Source organism: Haematobia irritans, chromosome 2 (genome assembly GCF_050003625.1).
Source record: "Haematobia irritans isolate KBUSLIRL chromosome 2, ASM5000362v1, whole genome shotgun sequence".
NCBI lineage: Eukaryota > Metazoa > Arthropoda > Insecta > Diptera > Muscidae > Haematobia > Haematobia irritans.
This window is the reverse complement of record NC_134398.1, coordinates 60,355,260-60,380,943: the sequence shown is the minus strand read 5'-3', so window position 1 is coordinate 60,380,943 and position 25,684 is coordinate 60,355,260. Positions and strand designations below refer to the sequence as shown.

Below are 25,684 nucleotides of genomic sequence, written 5' to 3'. Positions count from 1 at the left end.
GAAATTCGTAAATTTTACGAGAAATGAGTGCATCTTGAAATTCGTATGGCACTAAAGACATTTTTGCAATATTTAATTCAATTTTTTCCTTCAAAATACGAAATTTTCTTCAACATATGAAAAAACTACAGTGAAACCTCTCGGAAGTGGACACCCATGGTCGCCTAAATTTTGTCCACATTTAGGAGGTGTCCGAGTTTCAGAGTGTTCACGTTTGAGAGGATTCACTGTAATTAGCCCTAATAATTTTCTTGAATGTCACAAAAAAACAAAAAAAAAAAATTACAATGTCTACAAGTTATCCAAGATTTTCTTCACTGGTGATTCGATTTTTTTGTGAGTATGTATTTATTATAAATATTTCTACGTACGGAAACCTTTTTTTTCAGTGTACTACAACCTATTACTAAAATTTAAATTTACAAACTTTATCTCTTGAGTTTATTGTAACAATATTAATATATTTCAATAAATATTTAATTGCTTTTTAAACGTCATTCATGTTATCTGTGAAAAAAAACTAATTACTGTTAAGAAAACTAAGTGCGTACTAATCAATCAATCATCAATACAACAATTTTACTTTGATTTACACTTTCACTGTCTGAAGTAGTTATGGCGGCCATTTACCCATATTCAAGTTCGTACATTTATCGTATTTCAACACATTTCAGTATTCTAGAGATTCATTCATACCAGCCGCTATTATCAAACACAATTCTCTTGCTTTCTATAGTCGTCAGCAAAGTAGTACCCACATGAAGGCACACATTTAACAAAAATAAAAAAAAAATAAAAAAACAATATGCTATTCTGGGAATGCTATAAATAACCATGTAGTAGTATACATTCGGCTGTGACTGAATTTGTATTTATTGCTGTCTAACATATTAACAGCAAGTCAGGATGGCCGAGCGGTCTAAGGCGCCAGACTCAAGTGTGAAAACTTGTTCTGTTCAAACAGAATTCGTACAGTATGAGCGTTCTGGTCCTCTCTGAGGGCGTGGGTTCAAATCCCACTCCTGACAAAATAATTTTTTTTATTATTTTTATTGTTTTTTTTTATTTTTTATTTTATGTTTATAAATTTTGTGAAATATGCTTTGAATATGTAATATTTCCAAAGAATTTTAAGTCATATTCATATTTTATAGCTGTAACTCAGAGTACATGACATTGACAAAAAATTATATCATAATTTATTTATATTTTCAGGTAATTACTTTATGTGCTAATAATCAAAAGATATCGTAAGTATATAAATTTATTTAAGTTTGGAATGTGTTTTGGAGACAACCAGCATTTGTTTTTCTAATTTGTTATATTGATTTAGTTGGCAATTTTTAAGAAATTTAAGCTGAACCATGGGGTGTCGATTTTCGAGATATACACTAAAAAAAGTGAACCTTCTATTTCACTAAACCCACTTTAATTTTAATTTAGTTCATGTAATTATTATGGTTGGAGAAAGTTTACTTTTGTCTAATAATTTTTTGCGTACGTTAGTTAAATTAACTAAAAATGGGAAAAAATTATACACAAATAAATCATAAAGATTTACTAAATTCGTACACACACAAAATATTTTAATCTTTCTTCAAATTTGTACATTTTACTACAAATGCGTCCATCTTGAATTTCGTATGGCACCAAAGAAAATCTTGCAATTTTGAACTCCAATTTTTTCCTTCAAACTACAAAATTTTCTTTAAAAGGCAAAAAAAAAAATTATTATGTCTAATAAATTTTCTTGAAATTGTCGAAAAATATTTACTTATTTTTGTGATATCGACGTGATGTCAGCGTTTGTAATACAGTTCAGTTAAAATTTTCAAAATTTTTTTGTGTATTTACACTCAAAAAAAAAGCGAACTCTCTATTTCACTAAGGCCAATTTAACTTTATTTTAATTCAGAGAAATATTATGTTTGGAGAAAGTTTTCTTTACTCTAATACTTTTTTGTGTACATTAGTTAAATTAACTAAACCCGAGAAAAAAATATACTCAAATGAAGCATAAATGCGTGTCTTCCACAAAATAGTTCAGAATTTCTTTAAATTTGTAAATTTTACCAAAAATGCGTCCATCGTGAACTTCGTATGTCACTTAAGATATTCTTGCAATTTTGAACTCCAAGTTTTTTCTTCAAACTACAAAGTTTTCTTCCTAGTGGGTTCACTGTTTTTTCAGTGTAATATTTCAATTCGACTGCACTGAACAAAACCATTAATGAGAAATATTATGTAACCTACATATGGAGACCAAACATTTTTCTTATGTAAAAATATTTTAATTAAAAAGATTTTAAAGTCGACATCAATATATCGATGTCTCCATTCCAAATTGAAGTTTACAGAAAACAAGTTCAAAGTTTTTTTTTGGAATTTCTCAAAAACCGTATAAAATATAAATTCACTTTTTCGGTCTTAAAATCATGTTTATTGTAGATTTTTTTTAGTATGTACAAATTCAAAATAGTGATAATAGAACATAGCAAAAAATGACTTAGACCAGTTTAGACCGAATAAAGCTTTTTGCCCTTTTTAGATTGGAAATTTTTAAAACTTTAGTCACAGGCTAACTTTTGATAGAATGCAATTCACATCAATCCGAATAAAAAAACAACGAACTCCATCAAAAAATGCTAAGTCGACTTAGCGTACTCTGGAACATCGACATCGATATAAAGTCCAAAATTAATTGTAGGGTTTGAAGTATTAATCTTCATATGAATTTAGACCTCCTTTTGATTTAAAGTAAAATCTGTTTCTAATGCCTTAAAATACAAAGTGATCAGGGTGTATAATAACTTTATTGTGCCTGAAAATTTACCATTCAGAAATTAATGAATGAAAATTTGCCTCAGAAAAAAACTGAACCAAAATTTCATTAGCCGATTTAGCTTTTTTGTTGATGTTGTTGAATATAGTTGCATTTTGTTAAATTTTGCCAATTGTTATGTTTGGGCTAAGGTCAACTTGACTTTAATAATTCATGTTATTTTTTCGGACATTTTTCACTTGAAATATGTTTGAGGTGAGCATACTCCTTCTCTGCATGTAAAAAAAAAATAATTATTTTATATTAGATTTTCACTATCATATAATTATTAAAAACACTTTCATTAACTCCTGCTGTAAACACAACACTTGAGCATCAATATGTCAGGATGGCCGAGCGGTCTAAGGCGCCAGACTCAAGTGTAGCAACTTGTTCTGTTCAACAGAATTCGTTAATGAGCGTTCTGGTCCTCTCTGAGGGCGTGGGTTCAAATCCCACTTCTGACAAACCATTTTTTTTAACTTAAAATATAAATTTAATAATATTTTTAAATTGAAATTCAATTAAAATATAAACCAAAAATTACAACATGAATCCTTGGAAAAATCTTTTTAGTTAAATATTTATATATTTATTTGTATATTTTTATTCAAAAGTACAAATGAAATATAACATCCCACCCCAATATGTCAGGATGGCCGAGCGGTCTAAGGCGCCAGACTCAAGTGTTACAACTTGTTCTGCTCCAGCAGAATTCGTATAATGAGCGTTCTGGTCCTCTCTGAGGGCGTGGGTTCAAATCCCACTTCTGACAAACAATTTTTTAATTTCAAATATAAATAAATTTCAACTATCAACATTTTAATCAAAATGTATCCAAGGAAAGAATGATACATTTAACAGTTTAAGAAAATATTTGTAGTTTTAGAAAAGAAACCATTGTTAATTGAAAAAAAAAAAAAAACAAAAACTTGAGTGCCTATGTGTCAGGATGGCCGAGCGGTCTAAGGCGCCAGACTCAAGTGTTAAAACTTGTTCTGTTATAACAGAATTTGTGAAGTGAGCGTTCTGGTCCTCTCTGAGGGCGTGGGTTCAAATCCCACTTCTGACAAGAATATTTTGAATCGATTTTTTAGTGTTTTATTCAGCTGTTTTGTATTTATGTATGTTATATGGTATACAATATTGAATTATTTTAAAAATAAAATATTGAAAAAACTTCCATGGGATTATTCTTCGAACGAATTTCGTTTATTTTCGATAAATTTCCAACAACGTTAACTGGGCATCTTCTTTTCAATCAATTGATTAATGATATCAAACAGATTATCTAATGGAAGACAAACTTATTCGATAATGATGATGATTAAATTATGTTTACAACAAAACTGATAGATATGGCCCGGGAGAAACATTTAACAATAAAAACTATTATTGTGAAATGCTTTAAGAAAATTAATGAAACTTCTTTATATCACACCACCACATTCAGCTACAAATCGACGGCATTAAAATTTTTCAAATTAAAATCCAATGAAAATTAATGGTTGAAAAATAAAATGTATAAATGATAGTAAAAAATTAACCACCTACAGTATTCAGCTGTAAAGATGAATGTGCCAAAGTATTTACCCAGTTTTACAGTCATGTTTCATAGTAGTAGTAGGTAACAGGCCTTAATTTTTTAGTTTAATTTTTGTTCCACGCATTTCATAATGCTCTTAAGATAAGTGCAATATGCTTTTAAATAAATCGAATGTAAATACTATTCACATACACTGAAAAAAATATGGCGGGGCCAAAGCATAGAAGACACATTTCTTTGATATAAAAAAGTTTACTTGGTTCCAAAGATGTTGACATTCACTTAATGATTTTGGTATTGATTACGAGCCAAAGATGCGGTTTCTTTAAATCTAGGATCAATAAAACCAAATTTAGGATACAGATATCATTCATGGAATTTTCATTCTCTTTTTGCGATATATTAATAAAGCTATTCTCGTACAAATTAATGCCAGTTTAAAAATCTAAATCATAACAGATACTTCAAAGTAAACACTTTTTTCTTAATGCAAAAAAAACATGTAAGGAAAGTCTAAAGACGGACGGGGCCGATTTTATAAGGAAAATGTGTGTATTTTGGCCATTTTCCCCCAAATCGGAAAAACATTTATATAGAAATCTGAACCGATTTCAACTAAATTTTGCGTCCATACTTAGTATGTTAATTCTACTCTCTGTGCAAAATTTCACGTAAATCTCACTACAACTTTGAACTATGTGGTCATATGACGGATAATCGGGCGAAATATATATATGGGATCTATATCTAAATCTGAACCGAAAATTTAGCACACTTGACTATACTACAAATTGTACTCTTAGTGCGTAAACTCTGGCTTCTGGGGTCATATAAGTTCATATCGGTCGAAAGATATATACACACAAAAACATTTTTTTTTGATTTCAATCACGAAAATCGCGGATTCAATAATTTTTTTAATTGAAATGTCTTCAATCACGAAAATTATAGTATCAATCACCCATTTTGATTGAAAACCAACACGATTTTCAATTAAAAATTTAATTGACTTTTGTTACGGAATCAATTAATTGTGTGATTGAATCAATTAAAAACGTGATTGATTTTTAACATAAAATTCAATCACAGTTTTAATTGAATCAAATAAAATTTTAATTAATTTCGCGACAAAAATCAATCAACTATTTGATTCATCCAATTAACTAATTAATTGAAATTGGCTATAAATTTCGATAAAAAAATTTATATATTGTGACCCAAAAATCGTATTTAGTTTTATTTGAAATAAAAGAAAATATGTGTTTCTTATAAAACCTATTTAATATTTTATTATTTTTTGAATTATGCTATAGACAAATAAATTTGGTTCTTGTTATTTGTGTTATATAACTTACAAATACAATTACTATCAATAACAACTATAGGGTGAAAAAATAAATTATATAAATCATTATCTTCCTTATAATAATAACCATGTTAGCATGTTCCTTCTAATATGTAAATGCGCCTAGATTTCCAATAAATCAGCAGCCTGTAAGCTAAATTAGTTTTTCCGAAAGTAAACAGGATAATTCGAATTTAATTTTGTTCAATTAAAAGTTAATTTTGTTAAACATTACCTGCATAGAATATCAAGTTCAATTCTTAGTTCCAAGTTGCAGATTCATAATATTCTTTTGCAGTTGCAGTCTTTTAGCATAAAAATATGTATTAAGGAGCTCGGTAATTTAATTTTCCTTTCCAAAATTTCCACACATTGAAATCGTCTATTAAAATTTGAATCAATCAAAGACAAAAATAATGGGAAAGCAATGTAACATTTGGTATTATATTGATGATACTTTGCAAATTCTGGAAATAGAAAAAAAAATATAAATGGAAAATACATATTTTTATTATTTTCGGATATTTTTCATATTTTTTAAATCCAAAAAAAAAATAACTTTTTTACCATTACATAATTCAGCTCATTAGTTTATATAACAGATATACTGCTCTCTACTTGGGTTCAAACTGAAAAAGACAGGTAAAACAAAAATGCAATTTAATGCCAACGCCACTTCGCAACTTCAAGGTGAATCTTCCAACAAACCCATACCGCTCTTGGTTTTAAGAAAACTAAGAGTGAAAAAAATTTATAATTTTAAAAGATCGATACGGTACCCACTTTTTTATTGCAAACATATTCTTATATATTTGATAAAATGATGGAGTTGATGGGATTGGTTGGTCAATTTCACGAAATAAAATTGGTCACTAAAAGAAATTGATAAAAATATATTATTTTAGTCCGTTTAATGTAAACAGGCTTCAATGGAAAACGGTATTCACATTTCAAAATTTCTTACCTTCAATAAACGTAGATTGTTTTCCATTTTTACAATACCACAAAACACAAACACAGGTAATTTCAAATGCGTTCCCTCATATATTTTTTTCAAACCTTTACCAAGTGGCCATTTGTCGTTGCACACTTTATTTATTTCAACCCTTTGCTATGATTTGTTGTTGCGTTCAAAATATTTATGCACACATTTTGAATGCAGTAGACAGAATGTCGCCAGTCATGTTTTTCAATTTACATGAAAAACAAAAACCCAACCGTTCGTTACAAGTTACTTCTATAGACTGATCTCTCCATCATACATTGTTGAATAAATTCCCATTCTCTTTTTCTCTTTTTGCTCTTTCCATTGCTCAAAATTATTCAATTTCAATAACAAAGGTGATTGGATCAATCCCATGTATAATTGAAAACGGAAAAATTTTCAATCACGTTTGTAATTGAAAATTATTTCCGAATTGATTATCACATTGATTGAATCAATTAATATTTTAATTGGAAACGTAACAAATATCAATCATTTTTTAATTGGTTTTTATTCGGATTTGATTAAATAATTAATTGAATCAATTAACATATTACTTGAATCCGTTTCCAAATTCAATTAAGTGTTTAATTGAAAAAATGTTGGTGATAATTTTTTGTGTGTATGGGAGCTATATCTGAATCTGAACCGATTTCAATCAAATTTGCGACACTTGACTATAGTACTAATTGTTCTCCTTTTGCAAAATTTTAAGCAAATCAGGGTAAAACTATGGCTTCTGGGTCCATATAAGTGCATATCGGTTGAAAGATATATATATAGAAGCTATATCTTAATCTGAACCAATTTCAAAATCAATAGGGTTCTATTCTGAACCAAAACAGAAACGTATGCTAAATTTGAAGTCGGTTGCACTAAAACTGCGACCTAGACTTTGATCACAAAAATGTGTTCACAGTAGAGGTGTGCACATGACACGAAATTGTCGTGACTCACGAAAATTTTCGTGATTCGTGCGTGAGCCACGCTCATGACAACAGTGTGAGTGTGCGTGAGCGTGATTAACAAACCAAAATGTCGTTCGTGAGCGTGAGTCACGAAAATAATATCTTCGTGAGTAACGAATTACACTCACGAAAATATTCCTGCTGACGAACATAAAACGGTTAAGAGTTAAATTCAATTATAATTTTAGTGACACCTGGGATGTTAGAGTTTAATAACACTCTCGATTTTAATAATGCTCATGTTTTCAGACACTTCGGTAAGGTAAATTAATCATAAAATTATTCGTGAGTCACGATATTTTTCGTGAGTCACGACGTTTTCGTGCGTGAGTAAAAATTTTCTTTTCGTGAGTGTGCGTGAGTCCTACCAAAAAAAATCGTGCGTGAGTGTGCGTGAGTATGATTTTTCAGTCGTGAGTGTGCGTGAGTGTAAGTAAACTATTACTCACGTGCACACCTCTAGTTCACAGACAGACGGCATGGCTAGATCGATTCAGGGACCCACCCTGAGCATTATTGCCAAAGACAATCATGTGTCTATTTCGTCTCCTTCTGCACGGATGAAAACGACTGTTTTTCATATGTTTGGCTATAAGCATTATATGTTTGGAACACAAATTTTTAAACACAATATTTTTGAGTGCAAGCATATAATGTTCATAAACTAGCATAACATGTTTGGGACATATATGTTAATATGTTAGAACATATTATGTTTGGGGCATAAAATGTTTGTAAATATAATACGCTTGGATGCAAACATATATTAATTTAGAAATAGCCTATAAACATATATGTGTTTAGTAGCTTGGAGCGCTATTTAACAGGGAGCGATATTGAATTAAGTTGGTGGTTGTTGCTTGTTATTACAAAATTAACATTTTATTTTTCCTTGGGCAATTGATCAGCTACTTCTTTGATCCTTACAAACTGTGTGGTCCGCTGTTCGAATCCCCGTCCGGCGAAAGGTAAAATTAAAATAAAAAAAAAATCATACAATTGAATAATTTCTTCTACAATGTTTGTATTACAGAAAAGGTGCTAAGAACTAAAAAATCTCGTGGAAGTGAGAAAGATGTGGGGGAATATACAATTGGGCAGAAACAAAATTTTGAGCATTCAGGTCGAAAACCTATGTTGTTAGCACCTATATTACCTGTTTATTTTCATAATTCATTATGATTGTAAATATATAAATAAATAAATAAAATTTTGAGCACAATATTGTTTGGGAGAATTTTTTTAAGCATATAATATTTTTGGGTGCAAAATGCTTCCAAACATATTATATGTTCACATAATAACATATTGTTTTTTGGAAGACAACATTATTGAATTTGGATGCAAAAATACAAAATGTTTGGAACTTAGACTACCCAAACATATATTGTTTAGACCAATATGCTTGCAAACATATTATATATTGGAAGAGATCAAACATATAAATGTTTGGGCAATACCCAAAAATATATATGCTTGAAGCAAAATATGTTTGGGAGTATATGTTACAGAAGCGATTTTTTGTGAGCGTGTGGGTGTAATAAAAAACATTTTTGAAGCAAAGATTATAAACTTCATTTCAATTAAAAAGTAAATTGCGCATCCTAAAATTAAAAAAAAATAAGTAAAGTAAGTATAAAATTAAAAAAAAAAAATCACAAACATTGCCACTATGAACGTACTAAAATAGCTTCTATAAAATAAATGTTTCTACCATATAATTTTTAGGATTTGTTCAAACAAAATATTATTGTTGTTGTTGTTGTAACAGTTTATTGTGATCTCATCCATTTCATGTTATACGCTTGGTACATCAGCTTGTTGGCAGATCAAGGAACTCTGCGACTAAGGTGGGGTGTGTCCAGAGTGATCTGGTAGTAAGTCGGGTTGGTTTGGCTGGGCAAGAGAAAAGATGACGCGTGTCGTGTGGCCCTTGGTTGCAAACTGGGCAAACGTCAGCTACGCTGCTATCAATCACCGATAAGTAGGAATTGAGGCGGCTGCACTTGCCTGATCTTAATTGGGCCAAAACTACCCTAGTCTGCCGTGGGAGGTCTCTTTCCTCCGGTGCTATGGGCGGTGGTCGGACTCCAAGAACAGGATTAACCTTGTAGCTTCTCACCGCTTCAGCTACAGTATCCTCATGAATCCTGTTCAAACCTGCCTGGTACGCTGCTTGATCTAGAGGCTCTCTTTTATAGCGCTGGATCTCGCGCTCTAGATTATGTATATCAACCCTTACGTTCCTGGGTGGTGGTTGTGTATCCATAAGATGGTGGTTTGGATGATTACTGCGATAACAACCCAGGAGATACTGCTTTGACAACATGTAAAGGGTGATTCTTTTGAGGTTAGGATTTTCATGCATTAGTATTTGACAGATCACGTGGGATTTCAGACATGGTGTCAAAGAGAAAGATGCTCAGTATGCTTTGACATTTCATCATGAATAGACTTACGAACGAGCAACGCTTGCAAATCATTGAATTTTATTACCTAGAAAAGTTGGCAGAAAATCCGCTTTTTTATCGACAAATTTTGTTCAGCGATGAGGCTCATTTCTGGTTGAATGGCTACGTAAATAAGCAAAATTGCCGCATTTGGAGTGAAGAGCAACCAGAAGCCGTTCAAGAACTGCCCATGCATCCCGAAAAATGCACTGTTTGGTGTGGTTTGTACGCTGGTGGAATCATTGGACCGTATTTTTTCAAAGATGCTGTTGGACGCAACGTTACGGTGAATGGCGATCGCTATCGTTCGATGCTAACAAACTTTTGGTTGCCAAAAATGGAAGAACTGAACTTGGTTGACATGTGGTTTCAACAAGATGGCGCTACATGCCACACAGCTCGCGATTCTATGGCCATTTTGAGGGAAAACTTCGGAGAACAATTCATCTCAAGAAATGGACCGGTAAGTTGGCCACCAAGATCATGCGATTTGACGCCTTTAGACTATTTTTTGTGGGGCTACGTCAAGTCTAAAGTCTACAGAAATAAGCCAGCAACTATTCCAGCTTTGGAAGACAACATTTCCGAAGAAATTCGGGCTATTCCGGCCGAAATGCTCGAAAAAGTTGCCCAAAATTGGACTTTCCGAATGGACCACCTAAGACGCAGCCGCGGTCAACATTTAAATGAAATTATCTTCAAAAAGTAAATGTCATGGACCAATCTAACGTTTCAAATAAAGAACCGATGAGATTTTGCAAATTTTAGGCGTTTTTTTTTTAAAAAAAGTTATCAAGCTCTTAACAAATCACCCTTTAGTTGTGTCTTCGCATAGGGATGATCTTTGTCTCCACATAAAGGTGATCCAGGGGTGTGCTGCGGAGACACCCAGTCGCAGTTCTAAGAGCAGCGTTCTGGCAGGTTTGTATGTTATTCCACTGCGTATCACTGGTCTGCGGTGTCCACACTGGCGCTGCATAGTTTACCACTGACCGGCCAATTGCCTTATAAGTAGTTAGCAAGGTTTCTTTGTCCGCACCCCAAGTACTGCCGGCAAGTGACTTGAGGACCTTGTTTCTACCAAGGGTGTGAAGATAAATTCGCGAGTTAAATTCGTGGTTTGTGTCTTGGCTAAGCAAAATTCAAATTTGTGGAACGAATTTAACGTTGTGGGACGAATTTAACTTGTGGATCGCATTCCAAAACACATTTTTTTCTTAAAAAGAGGAAATTTAGTGGTGGAAAAACTGGCAAACACTGTCAATTATTTAATATGTAAGAATACCAAACATTCGTAGTTTTATATCGTAGAAAAATTGAGCTATAAGAGATAACTCTACAGTCGCATAAAACAGTCAGTATATCCTTATGTAATGGTGGTGAATTGACCAGACAAAATGCCAGTGGAACATACCGACGAGGACAAAAAACCAAAATTAAAAAATCAAAAGTCTCATGTACAGTATTTGAGATATAGCGTCACCAGATATCGGCTATATATAGCCCAGATATTGGATTGCCCATATCTGGGAAACCGTTTTTGGTGAATTGACCAGACAAAATGCCAGTGGAACATACCGACGAGGACAAAAAACCAAAATTAAAAAATCAAAAGTCTCATGTACAGTATTTGAGATATAGCGTCACCAGATATCGGCTATATATAGCCCAGATATTGGCTCGCCCATATCTGGGAAACCGTTTTTGGTGAATTGACCAGACAAAATGCCAGTGGAACATACCGACGAGGACACAAAACCAAAATTAAAAAATCAAAAGTCTCATGTACAGTATTTGAGATATAGCGTCACCAGATATCGGCTATATATAACCCAGATATTGGATCGCCCATATCTGGGAAACCGTTTTTGGTGAATTGACCAGACAAAAAGCCAGTGGAACATACCGACGAGGACAAAAAACCAAAATTAAAAAATCGAAAGTCTCATGTACAGTATTTGAGATATAGCGTCACCAGATATCGGCTATATATAACCCAGATATTGGATCGCCCATATCTGGGAAACCGTTTTTGGTGAATTGACCAGACAAAATGCCAGTGGGACATACTAACGAGGATAAAAAACCAAAATTAAAATATCAAAAGTCTCATGTACAGTATTTGAGATATAGCGTCACCAGATATCGGCTATATATAGCCCAGATATTGGCTCGCCCATATCTGGGAAACCGTTTTTGGTGAATTGACCAGACAAAATGCCAGGGGAACATACCGACGAGGACAAAAAACCAAAATTAAAAAATCAAAAGTCTCATGTACAGTATTTGAGATATAGCGTCACCAGATATCGGCTATATATAGCCCAGATATTGGCTCGCCCATATCTGGGAAACCGTTTTTGGTGAATTGACCAGACAAAATGCCAGTGGAACATACCGACGAGGACAAAAAACCAAAATTAAAAAATCAAAAGTCTCATGTACAGTATTTGAGATATAGCGTCACCAGATATCGGCTATATATAGCCCAGATATTGGCTCGCCCATATCTGGGAAACCGTTTTTGGTGAATTGACCAGACAAAATGCCAGTGGAACATACCGACGAGGACAAAAAACCAAAACTAAAAAATCAAAAGTCTCATGTACAGTATTTGAGATATAGCGTCACCAGATATCGGCTATATATAGCCCAGATATTGGCTCGCCCATATCTGGGAAACCGTTATTGGTGAATTGACCAGACAAAATGCCAGTGGAACATACCGACGAGGACAAAATATCAAAAGTCTCATGTACAGTATTTGAGATATAGCGTCACCAGATATCGGCTATATATAACCCAGATATTGGCTCGCCCATATCTGGGAAACCGTTTTTGGTGAATTGACCAGACAAAATGCCAGTGGAACATACCGACGAGGACAAAAAACCAAAATTAAAAAATCAAAAGTCTCATGTACAGTATTTGAGATATAGCGTCACCAGATATCGGCTATATATAGCCCAGATATTCGATCGCCCATATCTGGGAAACCATTCGTGGTGAATTGACCGGACAAAATGCTAGTGGAACATACTGACGAGGACAAAAATCGAAATTTAAAAATCGTTCGGTGGCGCACAAATAGCTAGTGTTGCTGAATCACGAAAATAATTGTTTTAACTAATCAATTATTTTTCTATATATTTATATCAAAAACTCAATTAATTTTTTTAATTGATGCAGTTATTTATTTTGTTTAACCTCTACTCACATTTTAATTAATTTTTAGATTGATCAAATTATGATATTAAGTGACATTAATTGCAAATTACAGTTGACTTCTCAATTAATTCAATAATTAATCAATTGGTACGCCCTCAAAAATCAATTATCTGTTTTACTCGTAGTTGTAAACATATAATTGACTATATAACGTCATGCCGAAATATATTTTTATTTTTTGATTCCATAAAATAATCAAATGAATCATTTAATGTTTTATTTGATTTCCATTTCCAATTACTGTATACCATATATTTACAGTTGGATATATTTATTATACAAATTTTTACTGATCTTGAATGAAGAATAATTTTAAATTCGAGCATTTTGTTGAAGTGCAATGGGTTATGGATTGCATATTTAAATTTAAAAATCCACTATATCACCTACAACTTCATTATTTGGATGGGGTCGCCATTATTTTCTTCCACACTTTACCGCCGCACTTGTGCGTACTTCAAACATTGCGAAGTTTATACCTGCATGCAGAAATTTATGTCAGACACAATCCACATACTGCACAATATCGAATCTTGATGAAGTGCAATGGCTAATGCATAATTGCATATCGAAATTTCAAAATCCACTATTGTATACCATCAGTACGTTATGTTGGGTAGGATGGTCACTATTTTCTTCCACACTTTCTTACTATTTCCAAATGAACTTGGGCGTACTTGAAACCTTGTGAAGTTTTTACCTGCATGCATAAATTTATGTCAGATACAATCCACGTATTGGACGATAAGGAATTCGTTTGTGTTGTACACACAATGGTGACTTGTGTAAAAGCTATGTATAAACATCTGATCTACTCTTTCTCCCAGACAATATATGCACTACAACTTTGCTATAATGAAAACTGAAATGTGATGCGATATTATATATATTTAAAATTTCAAAACGTACAGATCAGAATTAATACATTCATTTTTAAAGTATAATGGCCGATATGAACGAAGTCATTAAACCCTTTTAGTAATGTTAGCGACACATCTGACTACTTCGCGTTCGGATCACGAATACAACACAAACCTTCAAAATGTGATAAAAAGAAAATTAGAATTTTTTAAAATTGGTACATTTTTGGTAGAATTTTTTGAAAATTATGTAGATTATTTTTAATTTTATGGCAACAGTGGTTCGGACTCGCTTGCTTTCTCTATAACCGAAAAACGATTTACATACATATGTTGGTTTATTACGCTGTTTAATGTCAACATTTATTTTGTGATATTTTTTAATTTTCATGTTAGTTTGCTTTATAAAAATTAGTTCCCTTTATCAAATTTTGTGATATTTGTTTGTTTCGCTTTTGCTGGCGAAAGAGTTGAGTTAACATGATGAATTGAAGAGTAGATTTTTCCTTACGAAGAACACACATTATTATGATAATTCATTGGTAAAATATTTCCGAATATTTACGGCGAAGATTTTGCGGAGAAAAAAGTGTAATTTATAACATTGTATTATATTTAGCGAACAAATAAATTTAATTTACATGAATATAGTAAACAAATTCCTAACAATTTCACTCACTAAGGTCGAAATTGGAAAGGTAAGTGTAAGAGTTAGCTACCGCAGACAATATCAATCAATGTGGGCTATATATAGCCGATATCTGGTGACGCTATATCTCAAATACTGTACATGAGACTTTCGATTTTTTAATTTTGGTTTTTTATCCTCGTTAGTATGTTCCACTGGCATTTTGTCTGGTCAATTCACCAAAAACGGTTTCCCAGATATGGGCGATCCAATATCTGGGTTATATATAGCCGATATCTGGTGACGCTATATCTCAAATACTGTACATGAGACTTTCGATTTTTTAATTTTGGTTTTTTGTCCTCGTCGGTATGTTCCACTGGCATTTTGTCTGGTCAATTCACCAAAAACGGTTTCCCAGATATGGGCAATCCAATATCTGGGCTATATATAGCCGATATCTGGTGACGCTATATCTCAAATACTGTACATGAGACTTTCGATTTTTTAATTTTGGTTTTTTGTCCTCGTCGGTATGTTCCACTGGCATTTTGTCTGGTCAATTCACCAAAAACGGTTTCCCAGATATGGGCAATCCAATATCTGGGCTATATATAGCCGATATCTGGTGACGCTATATCTCAAATACTGTACATGAGACTTTCGATTTTTTAATTTTGGTTTTTTGTCCTCGTCGGTATGTTCCACTGGCATTTTGTCTGGTCAATTCACCAAAAACGGTTTCCCAGATATGGGCGATCCAATATCTGGGTTATATATAGCCGATATCTGGTGACGCTATATCTCAAATACTGTACATGAGACTTTCGATTTTTTAGTTTTGGTTTTTTGTCCTCGTCGGTATGTTCCACTGGCATTTTGTCTGGTCAATTCACCAAAAACGGTTTCCAAGATATGGGCGATCCAATATCTGGGTTATATATAGCCGATATCTGGTGACGCTATATCTCAAATACTGTACATGAGACTTTTGATATTTTGTCCTCGTCGGTATGTTCCACTGGCATTTTGTCTGGTCAATTCACCAAAAACGGTTTCCCAGATATGGGCGAGCCAATATCTGGGCTATATATAGCCGATATCTGGTGACGCTATATCTCAAATACTGTACATGAGACTTTTGATTTTTTAGTTTTGGTTTTTTGTCCTCGTCGGTATGTTCCACTGGCATTTTGTCTGGTCAATTCACCAAAAACGGTTTCCCAGATATGGGCGAGCCAATATCTGGGCTATATATAGCCGATATCTGGTGACGCTATATCTCAAATACTGTACATGAGACTTTTGATTTTTTAATTTTGGTTTTTTGTCCTCGTCGGTATGTTCCACTGGCATTTTGTCTGGTCAATTCACCAAAAACGGTTTCCCAGATATGGGCGAGCCAATATCTGGGCTATATATAGCCGATATCTGGTGACGCTATATCTCAAATACTGTACATGAGACTTTTGATTTTTTAATTTTGGTTTTTTGTCCTCGTCGGTATGTTCCCCTGGCATTTTGTCTGGTCAATTCACCAAAAACGGTTTCCCAGATATGGGCGAGCCAATATCTGGGCTATATATAGCCGATATCTGGTGACGCTATATCTCAAATACTGTACATGAGACTTTTGATATTTTAATTTTGGTTTTTTATCCTCGTTAGTATGTCCCACTGGCATTTTGTCTGGTCAATTCACCAAAAACGGTTTCCCAGATATGGGCGATCCAATATCTGGGTTATATATAGCCGATATCTGGTGACGCTATATCTCAAATACTGTACATGAGACTTTTGATTTTTTAATTTTGGTTTTTTGTCCTCGTCGGTATGTTCCACTGGCATTTTGTCTGGTCAATTCACCAAAAACGGTTTCCCAGATATGGGCGAGCCAATATCTGGGCTATATATAGCCGATATCTGGTGACGCTATATCTCAAATACTGTACATGAGACTTTTGATTTTTTAATTTTGGTTTTTTGTCCTCGTCGGTATGTTCCACTGGCATTTTGTCTGGTCAATTCACCAAAAACGGTTTCCCAGATATGGGCAATCCAATATCTGGGCTATATATAGCCGATATCTGGTGACGCTATATCTCAAATACTGTACATGAGACTTTTGATTTTTTAATTTTGGTTTTTTGTCCTCGTCGGTATGTTCCACTGGCATTTTGTCTGGTTCAATTCACCACCATTACATAAGGATATACTGACTGTTTTATGCGACTGTAGAGTTATCTCTTATAGCTCAATTTTTCTACGATATAAAACTACGAATGTTTGGTATTCTTACATATTAAATAATTGACAGTGTTTGCCAGTTTTTCCACCACTAAATTTCCTCTTTTTAAGAAAAAAATGTGTTTTGGAATGCGATCCACAAGTTAAATTCGTCCCACAACGTTAAATTCGTTCCACAAATTTGAATTTTGCTTAGCCAAGACACAAACCACGAATTTAACTCGCGAATTTATCTTCACACCCTTGTTTCTACCACGGAGCTTATTACAAATTGCAGTGGCATGGGCAGATGACCTAAAAAGGCTGTCGAATGTGACCCCAAGAATCTTGGGGTAATTTGTGGTCGGAATTATTACTCCATCGACTCTGATATTCAACTGCCTGCGCACTTCTGCCGTCCATGTAGTAAATAGTGTGGCTGAGGATTTGGTGGGGGATATCCTCAAGTTTCTCGCAGTGAAATAACTGGTAAGATTAGCTATGTAGACGTTCAACCGATCGCAAATGTCATCAACATTGGGCCCAGATGCCAAGATTGTACAGTCATCCGCATATGATACAATCTCGACGCCGTCAGGAGGGGGTGGAATCGAGGACATGTAGAGGTTAAACAGTGCCGGAGATATCACCCCACCTTGGGGAACTCCCTGTTTAACTCTACGCGGTCTTGACTTTCTGCCCTTAATTCCACGTACGACTGGCGTCCACACATATAATTCAGCACCCAACGCTTCGCTCCTGCCGGTAGGGACGTATTCTCGATGTCCTCAAATAATGTGGCATGGTTGACCGTATCGAATGCTTTCGATAGGTCAAGCGCCACGAGGACCGTCCTATGACACGGTCTGGGCTGGTTAAGTCCCTTATTAATATGTGTCGAAATGGCATGTAAGGCTGTTGTCGTACTATGTACTAGAGGTGTGCACGTGACACGAAATTTTCGTGACTCACGAAAATTATCGTGACTCACGCGTGAGCCGTGAGTCACGATGGAGTCAATCTCGTGAGCGTGCGTGAGCGTGATCAAGCTGAAAATTTTCGTGCGTGAGCGTGAGTCACGAAAAAAAATTCTTCGTGAATGTGCGTGAGTAAAAATGTTTGATAATTACACTCACGAAAACAAAATCACGCTCACGATTTGAATCACGATAACTACTTTAATCACGCTCACGATTTAAATCACGCTCACGATTTTAATCACGCTCACGATTTGAATCACGCTCACGACTTGTATCACGCTCACGATTTGAATCACGCTCACGAGTTGAATCACGATCTCGATTTGAATCACGATCACGATGTCAATCGCATGGATTGTGTAATAGTTTTTTTTCATTTAAAATTAATTGATTAAAAAAGTAATGTTGAAGCGCTGGTTTTCGGTGCAAAGCCGAGTATAGTGCCGTTCCTTAAACAATAAAACCTTTTATAAAATATTGCTTTGTTTTTTTTTTTCTAACGAAAATGAGAAATATTGTCGAAAAAGTGTACCATAAAAAATTTGTAGATTAAATAAAATTCGATTAACGAGTAAAGTAGAAAGTCGGGCCGGGCCGACTACATCATACCCCAAATCACCACTACTGAATTAGTGAACATTGTTTGTAGGGTATCAATGATATAGGTTTGGGAAAACCACATCTCCAGATTTAATAACATTACTGGGTACATGGGAGTTTTATCATAATCTGAACAGATATGTCTGATATTAACATAGGAGTATAGTTGATTCTGAACCTACAGAGTTATTTAGTATGCTACTAATATTGAATCCTTTATTAAAAAAACTGGAAATCGCTCAATTAGTGTGGGTAATAAATTCAAATTTCTGAAAATAGGGTAATAGATTTATGTAATAGCTACATACAAGTCTCAATACGACCGGCTAATACATGTTTATTTGAAATTTGAGCAACATAGGTTAATAAATAAGAGTATTATGGTCAAATTTGGGAAAATCGATCTATGCATTTATATGGGAGCTATATCCATATATTGGTTGATACCACAGAGGGCTGCCTTGTGCTAAATTAGAGTAAGATCGGGTATTAGATAAGGCTACTATGGTTAGAAATAAAGTTACAAGGGGTACATTTTTCAAAAACGGGCGAAAAATATATATAAGAGCTATATCTAAATATGACCCGATTTGGATTATATTTTGCAGGTTTTGTTGATATTACAGGAGATTACCTTGTGCTAACTTTGAGTAAGATCGGTTAATAAATGAGGCCACAATGGTCAACAATAAGGTTATAAGGGGCAAATTTTGAAAATTGGGCGCTACATATATATGACAGCTATATCCAAATCTGCGGCCCTATGTTCCTCCTAGGAATTTCAGGAAAATATATATATATATATCCAAATCTGCACCGATTTGGATGATATTTTGCACATAGAGTCAGTGGATTACATTGTGACAAATTTGACGCCGATCGGTTAGTAAATGAGCGTAATCTGACCCCATTTATCGAAATCGGGCGATACATATACATATACATATATGGGAGCTATATCTAAATTCAATAGCGTTCGTCCTTGTGCCAATAAAGAGCCACATACCAAATTTAATCAAAATCGGTTAATAATTGCGACCGGAATCCTGCGAACAACAAATACATGGACGGACGGACACCAAGGGCTAGATCAACTCAGGAGGTGATTCTGAGTCGATCGGTATATATGTATTTTAATTTCCATTAAGTTAGCATAGAAAAATATTTTAGTTCATTCGTACTAAGAAGTATTCAAACTTTCAATTAAGCCAACTGCCTAAACATTTGAGAATAACAATTCGAAAATTACCAAGAAGTATTTATTTTTGTCATTACAAATAAGTCATTATAACTCACCGCAATGTAATGCAACGTGTAATGACAGCTTTACTCCTGGTAATGCCAATTCTAATGAGATGTGGTTGCCTAGTTTTTGCTGGGTATATATATTATTTATCGTCAAATTAGCATTTCTACAGTCGTGAATGTGCGTAAATTCTTCACAAAATTTTTCGTGCATTTGTAACAATTCTCTGTCGCGAGTGTGAGCGTCAAGAACAATTTTCGTGCGTGAGTTTTGGAAAATAAATTCCTTCGTGAGTGTGCGTGAGCGCCTTGAAATTTTTTCGTGCGTGAGTGTGCGTGAGCAAAAAATTTCTTTCGTGAGTGTGCGTGAGCGTGATTTTTTAAAATAAATCCATTCGTGAGTGTGCGTGAGCGGCTCGAATATTTTTCGTGCGTGAGCGTGCGTGAGCAAAAATTTTCTTTCGTGAGTGTGCGTGAGCGTGAATGCCTCGAATTTTTTTCGTGCGTGAGTGTGCGTGAGTAGAATTTTTCTATCGCGAGTGTGCGTGAGCGTGATTTGTTAAAATAAATTCATTCGTGAGTGTTCGTGAGCCTGAGCGGTTCGAAAATTTTTCGTGCGTGAGTGTGCGTGAGTAAGATTTTTCTGTCGTGAGTGTGCGTGAGCGTGAGTAAAATATTACTCACGTGCACACCTCTACTATGTACCTTACGGAATCCATGTTAATGGTGGGCAGCTGGAAAATTCTCCACAAGGCTGGGGAGGAGTAATGCCTCAAGTGTCTTGGCTACTGGCGAAAGAAGGGATATCGGTCTGTACGATTCACCTTTGCTCGAATCTTTGCCCGGTTTCAGTAGTGGAATCACCCTTCCCATTTTCCAGACATCGGGTATAATGTGTGATTCCAAAGACAAATTGAGGAGTCTGGTCAGGTACTCAACTCCCAGTATTCCCAGATGCTTCAGCATTAGCATTGAAATTCCGTCAGGGCCCAGCGCCTTAGATGGTTTCGCGCTGTTGATGACATTGGTAACTTCGGCTGCAGTAAATTGTGGTGTGTCATCGGCTCGGAGACCACGTACACGACGGGTGGCTCTCCTTTTCGCTCTATCACTCTCGGGATGCTCGACAAATGTGACTGAAATCCCATCATCCCTTGTGGAGGGGTTCGAGAGGGCTCTAACTGTTGACCACAATTTACCAGTTCCTGTTCCTAAGTTACATTGCTTCAGGTGCTCTAACCAAGTGTTCCGCTTGAGCTCGTCGACTATCTTACTAATCTCTAGATTTAGTTCTCTGATTCTAGGATCAGCAGGGTTAGCACGACGGCGTTCATCACGCTCGTCTGCGAGTCCCGCCGCTTCGGCTGGGAAGTTGGTCCTCACTTGGGCAATTCGACCAGCGGGTATGAAGCGAGCGGCTGCTGCGTTGATGATGTCCCGGAACTCCCTCTGGGCAACATGAACATGTGAGGGGGACGGGAGCTCACTGAAGCGGCGATCGGTGTATTCTCTGAAGCCTTCCCAGTTGGCTTTCTTTTGATTAATAAACGTCCGGCGTTCAGAGGTTATGAAATCGGAGGGTCGGTTGATGGTGAGAATTATGGGGAGGTGGTCCGAACCCAATGAAATGACGGGTTGCCAGGAGACGTCATTTATCAGACCAGGCGATGCTAACGATAAATCTGGCGAACTGCTGCAGTCACCCATAATTCTCGTGGGGGCCTCTTCGTTCACCGTGCAAAATGTGGAGTCGTCTATCTGCTCTGCCAAAGCTATGCCCCTCTGGTCATTACCCAGGAGAGAATGCCAAAGTTCATGGTGGGAATTAAAATCTCCTAGAACCAATCGGTTATGCCCGCTCAACAACCACTCAATGTTTGGGCTATAACCTGGAGCACAGCTACCAACCGGCGGTATGTACACATTGTATAGCTCTATCTCGGCAGCCCCACACTTAACTGCTACCCCCATACATTCCATGTACGGGTCATTAGTGTCTAGCACAAGCGTGATAGGTCTATACTGCACGGAACGGTGTAATATGAAAGCCAGGCCACCACCTCCATTTCTTGTGCGATCCTTCCGTAGGACATTGTACCCATCACAATGTCGTAGGCTGCAGGTGGGATTCAGCTTTGTTTCCTGGATCGCCGCGACCCTTATCCTTTTCCGATTCATAAAGTCTACGATCTCACTAATCTTACCACGGAGCCCGTTGCAATTAAATTGCAAAAATGATGCACTCTCCGGAACTGGTACAACAATATTCGGTGTAAGATGCTGCGGCGGAGAATATTGTTGTGCGGGAGAAGTCGGTGGGGTCACATAATCAGATGACCCACTGCTGCTGTCATTGGCACGGCATCCTGCCACGAAGTCAGTTTGACTATACTCCCGCAGCGATGTTAGGCCGGAGCAGTTCCGGAAGTGCACCCATTCCATGCATCGGTTACACCTCACCGAAACCGAGCGATGGTGAATTCGATTTCGGCAGACGGCACAGTACCATGGTCCGGGGTTTTCCTCTATCCCGGCTCGGACCAAAAGCAGGCGGAGAAGGCTCCCCGGGATGCACCTTCTCCAACACGAAAAAACGGACGAGACAACACGTACACTGAGGTGGCAGCCGCTGGCCGATGACTGGTATCCATCGGGTCAATCCGGTGCGTAGAACCCGCCGCCGTGGGATTGAAAAAAAAAAATATATTATTCGTATTGTTCGAACATGTTATGTTTCACCTCAGGAATATCTATTTTTAAGGCTCCAATTGGATACTTCCAGTTATTAAACATTTGTTTACGTGCATCAAAATGTCCTAAACATACTTGTGTTGATTACAAATGAAAATTTTGTTTATGATTTATTTGAATGTCGTTCTCCAAATTACACTGAAAAAAAGCATGCCCGGTTCCAAAGATTTTGTCTTTGCTTTAAAAATGTTGGTATTGATTGATCCATTTAATGCTTACCTAGAGTATGTAATTGTCGCGAAAACCATGTATTTGGTCTTTGTAAAAATAATTTTCGAGCGGAGAAAAATATATGTTGGCAATAAGCATTTAAATGGTTCTCAAATGCCGCAAACATGTTCTATTATTTAAATGATAGAATTTGAGACCATTACATATTTTGCACTTATATGGCTTCAAAAGCCAGAATTTTGATCTGATTTGATTCAAAATTTGCACAAAGTGTACGTTTAATAATATGGTTAACTGTGCCAAATTTGGTTGAAATCGGTTCAGATTTAGATATGGCTCCCATATATATGTTTCGTCCGATTTGAACTTATATGGCCTCAAAAGCCAGAATTTTACCCTGATTTGCTTCAAATTTTGCAAAAGGAGTGCGTTTAATAGTATGGTTAACTGTGCCAAATTTGTTTGAACTCGGTTCAGATTTAGATATAGTTCCCATATATATATTTCGTCCGATTTGCACAAAAGCCAGAGTTGAAGCCTGATTTACTTCAAATTTTGTAAATATACGCCAGAGTTGAGTAGAATGTTTCATATTTTAGACCCATTTTCAATGGAAGTTTCCTTCAGTTGACTCGATAGTTTCCACAGAGAATATATTTAATATGCTTTTTGATATAATTGGTTCAGATTTCGTAGTCATATTTCACGCTGTAGTACCACACTTTCCACAAAACGCTCGAGTTTTAAATAAACTAGGCCAAATAATATATCACAACCCACAATTGACCTCATATAATGCCGAGATTTAACCAATATCCTTGTAAAAGCGCCACTGTAGCAAAAATTTTAAATATTACTTAAATTCTCCTTTATCTCGCTCGATAAATCGTAAATATTATTTCGTACAATTGCATTAAAATTGCGCTATATTTTGTAACTAACATTGTGTTTCATCCCAGGATGTTAGCCGATTTAAATTTTAATTCTAGAGATTTTATAGAAGTACAAAAAACTGTCTCCATATTGTATATAAATTATATAAATATTTCTAATAAAACCCTTCATAATAACTCCTAACAAATTTGAAGGAGCTGAAATGGTAACACAAATTTTTGGTCTACATAGTGGTGAAGGGTATATGATAGTCGGCCCCCGCCCGAAAATTAAACTATAGCTCTTAATATCAGACATTTCTATTCAGATTGTGATAAAACTCCCATAAACATGTACCCCTTAGGTTAGGTTAGGTGGCAGCCCGATGTATCAGGCTCACTTAGACTATTCAGTCCATTGTGATACCCATTGGTGAACTTCTCTCTTATGACTGAGTGCTGCCCGATTCCATGTTAAGCCCAATGACAAGGGACGTCCTTTTTATAGCCGAGTCCGAACGGCGTTCCACATTGCAGTGAAACAACTTAGACAAGCTTTGAAACCCTCAGAAAAGTCACCAGCATTACTGAGTTGGCATAATCCACCGCTGAAAAACTTTTTGGTGTTCGGTCGAAGCAGGAATCGAATCCACTACCTTGAGTATGCAAGGCGAGCATGCTAACCATTGCACCAGGGTGGCTCCCTGGTTGTTAAGGACCATATACAAAGACCCTGTACCAAATTTCAGCCGGATCGGATGAAATTTGCTTCTCTTTGAGGGTCCGAAAGCCAAATCGGGGAATCGGCTTATATGTAGTGTTGGGAAAGTAACGAGTATTTGATTACAAGTACTCGTTACTGACTAATTTTTTGAGTACTCGTTACGAGAAAATGAGTACTCAATATCTTCAATGCCAGTTTTTTTCTTCTAACGGTAAGTAAGTTGGCGGTTTGGAAGTAAAATTCTTGACTTCTTGGAAAGTATTAATTGAAGTTTTCGAAAATCGTGTTATCAGTTAAAATGACACGAAAAGGATATATGGCTTCATATTTGAAGAAAGTGAAAAATTTATCTGATTTCTTAAAAACGTTTGCATTTGAAAACAAGTAAGGAAAGTCTAAAGTCGGGCGGGGCCGACTTTATTATACCCTGCACCACTTTGTAGATCTTAATTTTCGATACCATATCACATCCGTCAAATGTGTTGGGGGCTATATATAAAGGTTTGTCCCAAATACATACATTTCGATTTGGACATAATTTGATAGACTTTTACAAAATCTATAGACCCAAAATTTAAGTTGGCTAATGCACTAGGGTGGAACACAATTTTAGTAAAAAAATTAATGTGGGAAACATTTAAATCTGAAGCAATTTTAAGGAAACTTCGCAAAAGTTTATTTATGATTTATCGCTCGATATATATGTATTAGAAGTTTAGGAAAATTAGAGTCATTTTTACAACTTTTCGACTAAGCAGTGCCGATTTAACAAGGAAAATGTTGGTATTTTGACCATAGCTACAATGCTAATTCTACTCCCTGTGCAAAATTTCAACTAAATCGGAGTTAAAAATTGGCCTCTGTGGTCATATGAGTGTAAATCGGGCGAAAGCTATATGGGGGATATATCTAAATCTGAACCGATTTCAACCAAATTTGGCACGCATAGCTACAATGCTAATTCTACTCCCTGTGCAAAATTTCAATTAAATCGTAGCAAAAAAGTGGCCTCTGTGGTCATATGAGCGTAAATCGGGCGAAAGCTATATATGGGAGCTATATCTAAATCTGAACCGATTTCAACCAAATTTGGCACACATAGCTACAATGCTAATTTTACTTCCTGTGCAAATTTTCAACTAATTCGGAGCAAAAAGTTGGCCTCTGTGGTCATTTGAGTGTAAATCGGGCGAAAGCTATATATGGGAGCTATATCTAAATCTGAATCGATTTCAACCAAATTTGACACGCATAGCTATAATGCTAATTCTATTCCCTGTGCAA

General features: G+C 35.5%; 4 non-coding genes across 4 annotated transcripts; all 4 read left to right on the top strand.

The window, feature by feature from the left end:
* Window positions 1-900: 900 nt before the first annotated feature.
* Window positions 901-1,028, top strand: TRNAL-CAA (transfer RNA leucine (anticodon CAA)). The gene is made up of 2 exons: window positions 901-938; window positions 984-1,028. It is a non-coding gene; the product is annotated as a tRNA-Leu (tRNA).
* Window positions 1,029-3,164: 2,136 nt separating this feature from the next.
* On the top strand, window positions 3,165-3,288 carry TRNAL-CAA (transfer RNA leucine (anticodon CAA)). Its single transcript has 2 exons — window positions 3,165-3,202; window positions 3,244-3,288. It is a non-coding gene; the product is annotated as a tRNA-Leu (tRNA).
* Window positions 3,289-3,470: 182 nt separating this feature from the next.
* Window positions 3,471-3,596, top strand: TRNAL-CAA (transfer RNA leucine (anticodon CAA)). The gene is made up of 2 exons: window positions 3,471-3,508; window positions 3,552-3,596. It is a non-coding gene; the product is annotated as a tRNA-Leu (tRNA).
* A 171-nt stretch (window positions 3,597-3,767) lies between these two features.
* Window positions 3,768-3,893, top strand: TRNAL-CAA (transfer RNA leucine (anticodon CAA)). Its single transcript has 2 exons — window positions 3,768-3,805; window positions 3,849-3,893. It is a non-coding gene; the product is annotated as a tRNA-Leu (tRNA).
* The last annotated feature ends 21,791 nt before the right edge of the window (window positions 3,894-25,684 follow it).